This window comes from Meles meles, chromosome 16 (genome assembly GCF_922984935.1).
Source record: "Meles meles chromosome 16, mMelMel3.1 paternal haplotype, whole genome shotgun sequence".
NCBI lineage: Eukaryota > Metazoa > Chordata > Mammalia > Carnivora > Mustelidae > Meles > Meles meles.
In genome coordinates, this window is record NC_060081.1 from 18,228,893 (window position 1) to 18,238,617 (window position 9,725).

The 9,725-nt window shown below is 40.5% G+C and overlaps 1 non-coding gene across 1 annotated transcript; it reads left to right on the plus strand.

Annotated features, from left to right (window-relative positions):
• The first annotated feature begins 669 nt into the window (after positions 1 to 669).
• LOC123927336 lies at positions 670 to 774 on the plus strand. Its single transcript, XR_006815421.1, has one exon. It is a non-coding gene; the product is annotated as a U6 spliceosomal RNA (small nuclear RNA).
• The last annotated feature ends 8,951 nt before the right edge of the window (positions 775 to 9,725 follow it).

Below are 9,725 nucleotides of genomic sequence, written 5' to 3' on the forward strand. Positions count from 1 at the left end.
GTCTTTTTTCTATCACAAATTCCTTAAAAATGCATTTATAACCTTACAGCTTTCACATGTTTGCAATAGATTTCAATAATTCCCATTCTTCACTCCTACCTGTATCTATGCCATTTGTCAAGCAATTTTGCCAAGGTTACTAATGGTGGGCAGGGCACATTTCTCACTTCAGCTCTGGTTCCATCCATGATCGAGGCTTTGGTCCACACAGATAGATGAGAAAGTAACACAGTGTTAGTCTGAGTCTAAGACTCAAGAGGCCTGGCATGTTTGTGCTGGTCCTTTTGTGCCTCAGCCATTGCCATGAGAAGAATATGGCTGTGCCCACGCACTGATTCCAGGAGAGAACATCAGACCCATGGAACAGAACGACCGCAGCCAAGATGTCAGCTGAACCCAGCCTAGATTAGCTGACCCCAACTGACCTCTTCCCTTGGTTGCTATATAAATGTCTATTGTTTTAAGTCACTGTGTTTTAGGATAGTTTTTTATACCAAATATTTGTGATGACAATAACTGCCTGGTATATTTGTTACTTGATGTTTGGGTATATCTATTCAAGAGAATGGTTATGATATGTACTTGCCACTGTTCATTAAAAAATAATAGTTTGAGAAAAAAATGTTTATCTTATTAAAGAGTTGAATCCAAAATACATAAAGAACTATGGTCTCTTCAGCAGCACATACACTAAAATTGGAAAGATGCAGAGCAGAGTAGCAGGGCCCCTGCACAAAGATGAATGCAAATTTGCAAATTACATAGAGAACTCATAAGAAAAAAATACAAACGGGGCTCCTATGTCTCAGTGGGTTAAAGCCTCTGCCTTCAGCTCAGGTCATGATCTCAGGGTCCTGGGATCGAGCCCCACATCGGGCTCTCTGCTCAGTGAGGAGCCTGCTTCCCCCTCTCTCTCTGCCTGCCTCTCTGCCTGTTTGTGATCTCTCTCTATATGTGTCAAATAAATAAATAAAATCTTTAAAAATATTTAAAAATAAAGCACACATATTATGATTCAATTTATATGAATTGTCATATAGGCAAAACAAGTATAATTGTTAGAAACTGGTGTTTTGTTTTGTTCTTCCTCTCTCTCTTAGGGGAAATAGTGCAGAACTGACAAGAAAGAAACTTGAGAGGATTTTCTGGGATTTGGGAATGTTTACTATTTCCACAGATGGCAGTTTAATAGGTGATATGATTAACAAAACTCTTCAGAATGAATACTTAAAATCCATGCATTATATGTAAATTGTACAACTACATCCATGAAAGATTGTTCTGGCCAAAGGGGATGGGGAGACAATATACACGGATGAAAAAGAAAGAGACACACATACATACACAGAGAAAAAAAGAGAAATGATCAAAACTTAAGGCTACGCCAAGGGGGCTGTTGCAGTGTCTTGCAACCATTTGATAGGGGAGGGTGCTGTCCATACACACAATTTAATAACAAAAAGACATAGTACTTTCTATGGGGAACTTGTGGTATTTGTGAATGAATGGCTGCTACAGGTGGTCCTGAATAATAATCTGACAAAACACAGATGAATGAGAGAAGATCATAATGGACTGACATGGACAACCTACATGCATGTGGGAGGAGCTCAAGGACCGGTAACTCAAAGGGGTGGTTCAAACTTGGACTTACGTGGCATTTGAACAAAGAATGAGAAATTTGTAGGGAAGTGACAAGACAAAGGGAGAAGAGTTTCCAGGCTTCTGGGGGCTGCAAACTGTGGGAAGCCACATACATGGGAGAAACTAATGGAAAAAGAGGGCCTTTTTTTAAAAGATTTTATTTATTTATTTGACAGACAGAGATCACAAGTAGGCAGAGAGGCAGGCAGAGAGAAAGGAGAAAGCAGGCTCCCGGCTAAGCAGAAAGCCCGATGTGGGGCTCAATCCCAGGACCCTGGGATCATGACCTGAGCCGAAGGCAGAGGCTTTAACCCACTGAGCCACCCAGGTGCCCCAAGGAGGGCCTTCTTAACAAAGTTTGTCTGTGCAGGTCCATTTTGGTGCCAGCTTTCCTTCTTCTGCATGGCCATAGAGCTTCCCCGGGAGAGGGCATTTGGGGCAGTTTTCCTTTCTAGAAGCTTGCTTTGAGTCAGGTAAGAGAGGCTCTGAGAAGGCTTCTTTCTGCATGTCTTGAATCTCCTCATACTAAAGCTGTACATTTGGGGGTGGCATATTCTGATTCTCCACACTAGCTAGTAAGCGGTGATGAAAGTATTGATATTTAGAGCTAAGTCCTTATTTTTACTAATCTTGGAACCCGGAAATCAACAAACTTCAATTCTCCTCACTATGCTCCGTGTGCCAAACCGGAACACCACTTTACACCATGGTGTAATTGTTTTGTTTAAAAGTGAATCTGTCCTTAATGAGAGAGCTCATAATACTGCCTTCTAGATGGGTTCATGCTAATCATTTTTTTTTGGTAATTTAGATTTAATACTTTGCATAATACCATAGATGAATTCCTGAGGAAATTGTATGTAAACTGTGATCAAATCATGTTCATGCACTGGAAAGGCTCACTATTTAACAGATTCACTACAGGAAAATTAGATGGAACCTCTCTCTATGCAATAGTGCTGGTGTCCCGGACAGCAAGCAGAAGGAATACATTGATTTTTCTCACAAAGGAAATGGATGCATTGGAGAGAGAGCTGGGGCTCAGGGCAGTAAAAGCTTATGTTCCAAACCAGACAATGGCCACAGAGCTCTGGAGTGCTGTGTGGTAAGAACAGCAGTCCAAGTCACAGAGCAGGCACAGAGCACTCACACAGCAGTTCCCACCGCGAGGGCTGTGGCTTTGACCCCACAGTTTTCATAGCAAGATGTGGACTCTACTGCCTACGCCAAAGACACAGGAAGGTACAGTGCTCCAAAGGGTGATCCTTGGGTGCCTGGGAATGGTGAAAAATACTGACAGTGGGGACGGGCAGTCCCAAATTGACAAATGTCAACTACAATTTTGTTCATAGTTGAAGAGTTTCAAGTTGATGCAACAGGGAGATACAGCTTCTTTTACATATAAGACTGACAAAAATGAAAGCATCCAAAGCATCCTATTACTAAGAGTGCTGGAAAGCAGTCTCCCTATCCCATGGGTTTGGCATGTAAACTGTTATAATTTATTTAGGGAGCAATTTGGCAATTTCTATCAAATTTCAGACTATGTAATCTCTTTGAACCCACAATTGACCTTCTAAGACTGAAAAGCTATCCTTTTTCTTTCTTTCTTTTTTTTTTTTGGTTAAGCACCTTTTTATCAGTAATTAGTACTTCAAAATGCATTTAGAATATTTTACTAGGTTCTCACATTCCACAGGATGGATTGGAAGCTCTATTTTAAGATAATTAATCTACGTCAGTGTCCAATCATTTCATATGGCACCTAATCCAGAAAAAAATAAACAAGCAAACTCACTGATATTTCACAGGGGAGACTATCAGTGATATTCTGATATCCCCACAGGGGAGAAATAATCCCCTGTCCATATAGTAGACCTAGAAGCATTTCTAAGTAAAACCTCTTCTGGTTCTTAAAGACCCGGAAAACAATGTTTCAATTTTTTTTTTAAATTTTTAATTTAATTTTATTTATTTTTGACAGAGAGAGATCACAAGTAGGCAGAGAGGCAGGTAGAGAGAGAGGAGGAAGCAGGTGAGAGAGCCTGATGCAGGGCTCGATCCCAGGACCCTGGGATCATGACCCAAGCCAAAGGCAGAGGCCTTAACCCACTGAGCCACCGAGGAGCCCCTAATGTTTCAATTCTTAAGCTGGGGTGAATATTTGTCCCCTAGATACTCAAGAGTCCTAAGCTATATAGCACAGATCTGCCCTTGGCTGGTAGCTCAACAGGGTCCTACACTTTGGTATTATCAACATGCACAGATGTAGGGATTTGCATTTCTATCTGAGGCCTTCACCCTGAGCTGCCAGATTTTGCAAATAAATACACAGGGAGCTGAGTTAAACTTGAATCACAGACAAACAATGAGTAATTGTTTAGTGAAAGTATGTCTGGCTTGTTTATCTGAAATTCAAATGAAACTGGGCACCCCATCCAGAGGAGTATTTTCAGGAAAAGTCCTGTGAAACTTTGTATTACGATATTATTGATTACAAACTGGGGGTTTTGGAGGGGAGAGGGGATGGGGGGTTTGGTGAGCCTGGTGGTGGGTATTGTAGACGGCACTTATTGCATGGAGCACTGGGCGTGGTGCATAAACAATGAATTTTGGAACACTGAAAAGACATAAAATAAAATAAAATGAGGGAGAAAAGATATTATTGAGGACATTGCTTATTCTATCACATAGTTTCTTTTTCACAAAGGGACCAAGCAAAGTGGGTTTTGTTGTTCTTTTGTGTGTGTGTGGGGGGGGGGTTATGATTTTGTTTTGTTTTTCAGGGCACAACACAGGGAAGACTTGGTTGTCTTCTGTGAAATTCATTTGTTTTTATCTTAGAGAGTCTGTTCGGGAGTCCTTGACCAGGCCACTCTATTCATTGTGGCTGCTAGCAGGTGAAAGCCACATTTGTGGCCCATTAGCGTGGAAGAGAGCACATAGATACCATGTTTATGAATATTTTTAGCCTCTTTTCTGGCTCCATTCTCTGGCCCTATCTTTAGTTTCCTTTATTCTGTTGCTTCTGCCTTATTATTGTTATCTTCTTGGGTTTTGTATCATTTTTAGCACTCTTTAAAAGTCTTGGGGACAGGGTGTGTGAAGAAAAATAAATAGAGTAAACCTGCAGTCTTATAAAAATAGTTTGGTACTTTGACATGGAGTTCTTTGTTTTGGATTCCTTCTAAAATGGTTTTATGGCAAAAGGCTTATTTATTGCTATTAAGGGGTCTACAGTGTAGGCCCACTGTGAAGGTGGGCCCATAATCGAAGCCCCCACAATGTCAGTGGGGAGAGGACCCAGTGTGTTTTCATTCCTCATTTACGGAAGAAAATGTTTTAATTCTTCACCTGGCTGTTGTATACTTTTTCCTTTATTACCAGCTCTAAAATTATCATTTTGTTCAAAGCACATTTGTGTTAATATCCTATTTCTATTTCAATAAACACCCTACCTCCTGTTCTTTCTTTCACCTCTAAGTTATCAGTATGCAGATAAGCAATTTTATACCTTGTTGTTAGAAAGGGAAATAGGGCCACTGTCCATATGGGACGCTTTATGGGTAGCCTCATCTGAGAGCTGAGTTAATTAGGCAGAAAGTTAATTGATTCAGTCAGTGCAAAGGTTGAAACTGAACCCTGAGTTTAGAGTCAGAGTCTTCAGGTTAACTCTTAGCTGGCTGACCCCCAATAGCCTAAGTGTTTATGATTTGGTGCCAATATTCTCATTTGTACTTGTGCCATAGGATCAAGTTTTCTTCTCTTTTTTTTTTTAAGATTTATTTATTTATTTATTGAGAGCGAGAGTGAGTGAGAGAGAGAGAGAGAGAGAGAGAGGAGGCAGTGGAGGGGAGGGGTGTGAGGGGAGAGGGAATCTTGAGCAGACTCCATGCTAAGCACAGAGTCCAACTCAGGGCTGGATCTCATGACCCTGATCATGACTTGAGCTGAAACCAAGGGTCTAATGCTCAACCAACTGCACCACCCAGGAGCCCCTAAGATCGAATTTTCTTGCCTTTAATTCCTTAAGTAGTTATCTCCTTGACCATAGCACCAAAAGCTGTCTCTTTCATTTCTTCCGCCCTCTGAGTTTACACCAAGTGTGTATCAGTACATAAACAATAACAACAAATACAAACTAAAAGTAAGAACAGTTAAAAAAAAGGGGGGGGGGGAACTACTCTAAAGCACTGTGACTTTATCTTCCAAAATGTAGTATGGGGTTTTTAATTGCCTTGATTAGAATGCCTTGGTGACTCATGAAAAATCAATCCATAGAACAAAACTTTTAAATCTTTGAGTGCTGAAAACCCAGGAAATCATTTAAAAAGAGTGCATTTAAGCTTGTGCCCCTGGGTTATGGCTATACAGAGAAAGATTCAGACAAGTTAAAAGTGTGGGGCAGGCTACCCACAGAAACAGACCAACCGTGCTGTTCTGCTTCCCATTTGCCCTAAGCTCCTTTGATATTATCTCCTCCTCAGTTTTGTCCAAGGCTGAGACTGGCTCCCATTTTAACCTCAACTTGACTGTTGTCAGGAGAACTCCTTTCTGAAATGCCTTTCTGCACTTTCTGGTTTCATCAAGAGAGGTCACTGTAGCACCGCTACTAATGACAGCCGACCCAGCTCGCAGAACAGTGGAAAAACGCAGTCAGTCAACAACCACGTCTTGGATGGTGTCAGGCACCACTGACAGGCAGGGAGAACAAAGAGATGCATAAAGGAGGTGCTCTGGATGGCGCTGGAAAGCAGAGGAGTAGGAATAAAGGATGCCGGGAAATAGGCTAAAACAGTGACTATGCGTCAGAGCATCGATGGCAAAGCCATTGGTGTCCCGTTTCCATTTGGTACTTGTCCCTTCCACAGTGTTCACGCAGTCTTAAAACCAAAGAACTACTTTTTTAGAAGATCTGATTAACTTGCATCATGTTTATTCTATAGTTTAAATACTATACGCATAGTATTTGAATGCATAGTTCAAAATACTATGGCAAAATATGTATGGCTTCAAACAAGCAAGTAAATAGACAAAAAACAAATCCTCAGGAGTCTCTTCTTTTGAGAAATAAACTCACATGTGTCATCATATTTTACAAACAGAAGTTGCTACAGCAGGTAACAAAGAAACTCTATCCCTTACTTTCCCCTAAAGCAGTGAGGCTGAAGCTCCTGGTTGAGGCTCTTTTTAAAAAATCTCCCTGCCTGGACTTCAGCCCAGACAGATGACATCAGAACCTTGGGCAAGGGGGCAACGCGAGTGTCCATTAAAGCTCCTGAAAACTCCACCGCGCAGTCATGACGGAGAGCCAGTGCCCCGGAAAGTCCTCAGACTTGGTCATCAAATTGGGTTCTTGTCCAACACTGAAAGTGACTTTTTTCTTTTTTTCTTTTTTCTTTTTTTTTTTTTTTTGACAGACAGGGATCACAAGTAGGCAGACAGGCAGGCAGAGAGAGAGGAGGGAAGCCAGAGAGCCTGATGCGGGGCTCTATCCCAGGAACCTGGGATCATGACCTGAGCAGAAGGCAGAGGCTTTAACCTACTGAGCCACCCAGGTGCCCCAAAAGTGACATTTCATAAATGATTTTTTTAAAACTATTTCATGGAAACTGCTTGACAAACGAAGGGCCAATTGGTTCTAAAATTTTAAAAATTGCACAGACTGAATGTAGGGCTGTTGCCACAGTTCATTTTAAGGAAATGATGGAGCTGTGAGCAGGTACCCTTTTGAAGGCTGCCAACGATTATTTGTGGGTCATGTGAAATGAGTTTTATGTCAATATAGTAGAAGCTGTTTTGTGTAGTTAAGTACTTTTGCCTGGTTAAATAAGCAAACAAAGGTGGAATAGGGAAAGGAGCAGAGTCTGATTTGCTTTGTGCTCACCAGATAAGTGGCCTCCCTTTCTCTTGATTTGGTAGAGAATAGAAACTGTCTCTCCCTTCTCCGCCCCTGGTTTGTAATTAACAGAAGCTGACTGTTAAAGAGACCTAGGTACAAGACTTGATTTTTATGACTTCTCTCTTAATCCGTGACTATCCTTTTCACTGAAGTGAGATTTAAGCATTACTGCCTGATGAGAACTGGTATTATTGAAAAGATTGTTTTAGACTTTAGTTTATTGAAATCTGTGGTGATGATTTTTAATGCATAAAAATTGCTAAAATATTTTTTTTCCACTACAGTCTGGACTCAGTATGTTGAGAGTAAGGGGAAATAAAAGTGTCTGAGTAAATTGAAAATTGTTCAACTCCATTTCTAGTGAAAGATAGCAAATGAAAGCAATAATGAAGTTTCATTTCCTCTATTAAATTATTTTTAAAATTATAGTGTGTATAGTACCAGTGAAAATATGAATGGAATTAGTATATCTGTCCATTTCTGGAGACCACGTAATGCGGCAGAAAATGTTGAAAAATTGTTTGACAATACTTACTTACAACAGCTTTAAAAAATTCATACCCTAGGGGCATCTGGGTGGCTCAGTGGGTTAGGCATTTGCCTCCGGCTCAGATCATGATCCCAGGGTCCTGGGACTGAACCCTGCAAAGGGCTCCCTGCTCAGCAGGGAGTCTGCTTCTCCCTCTCCCTCTCTCCCTGCTTGTGCTCTCTCTCTCTGTCTCCCAAATAAATAAATAAAATCTTTAAAAAATTCATACTCTAAGTAATAGGAATCAAATAATATTAATATAATACACAATGTTCTTTTTTTTTAAAGATTTTATTTATTTATTTGACAGATAGAGATCACAAGTAGGCAGAGAGGCAGGCAGAGAGAGAGGAGGAAGCAGGCTCCCCGCGGAGCAGAGAGCCCGATGCGGGGCTCGATCCCCGGACCCTGGGACCATGACCCAAGCCAAAGGCAGAGGCTTTAACCCACTGAGCCACCCAGGCACCCCCACAATGTTCTTAATATTATGGTTAAATACTATGAAAGAATAATGAATTTTGTAACATATGTGATGTTCACTGACAGGAAACTCCACTTTATAAACTTAAAAACTGGAAATCAGGGAAGTTAAGTCTTTGAGACATCAGAACCAGCCCAAATTATAGAACCACTTTTAAATATAACAAATATAATAATATATAATATAATATATAAATATACCTCATTAAAAAGTCATTTTTAAATCCACACAAAGTAATACCTTTTCTGGTGACAAATTGGTAACTACACTTCCTGTGGTGAACATTGTGTAATGTATACAGTTGTCGAATTACTATGTTGTGAACCATAAGGGAAAAAAAGTAATACTTTTTTTTTCAAAGCTTTATCTCTTTATTTGAGAGAGAGAGTGCACGAGTATGTGTGTGCAAGTGGTGGGAGGGCAGAGTGAGATAATCTTCAAGCAGACTCCTGCTGAGTGGGGATCCCAGCAGGGGGCTTGATCCCACACCCCATGAGACCAGACCTGAGGCTGAAACCAAGAGTCAGTCACTTAACCAACTGAGCCACCCATGTGCCCCGGAAAGTTATATTTCTTCTTAAAATTAAAATTAGGAAATAGAGCAAGAGTACATGTTTATTTAAATACCCACAAATGAAAATATTTGGAAAATAACTGAATCTAAATGCCTAACAATAGATTATATAAGACATTATATCTGCATATAACCTATTGTTGAGATATGTTGATATGTTGAAGTCCTTACTTTTATAACTTAAAAATTGTCTGTGAAGCAACATAGCAAAAACTCGTGCCATACATGTGACCAAGAATGAGTTGACACGAGTCAAGGAACCGAGATGGGTTACTTAAGATCCGGATCAGGGTCAGAAAAAGTCAAGCAGCATGAAAGATTTGCTCTAATAGAGGTGACAGTTATTGTAGGACTTGAGTTGCAGAGACAATAAGTTGTACTGGGGAATTAATAAGGCTCTAAAAGAAAGATGGGGCCATCTAAAATGAAACCTGAGAGGACAATATTAGCAGGAAGGTATATGCGTAAAGTTGGTTAAGCAGCTGTAGAACGCCGGTCAGTCAAAGGGAGAAACGCGTGAGTGCAGAAGGCATGTGGGGAAGTGTAATTAAACTATTTTCTTGAGAAAAAAAGTCCATACCCGCTTACTCAGTGA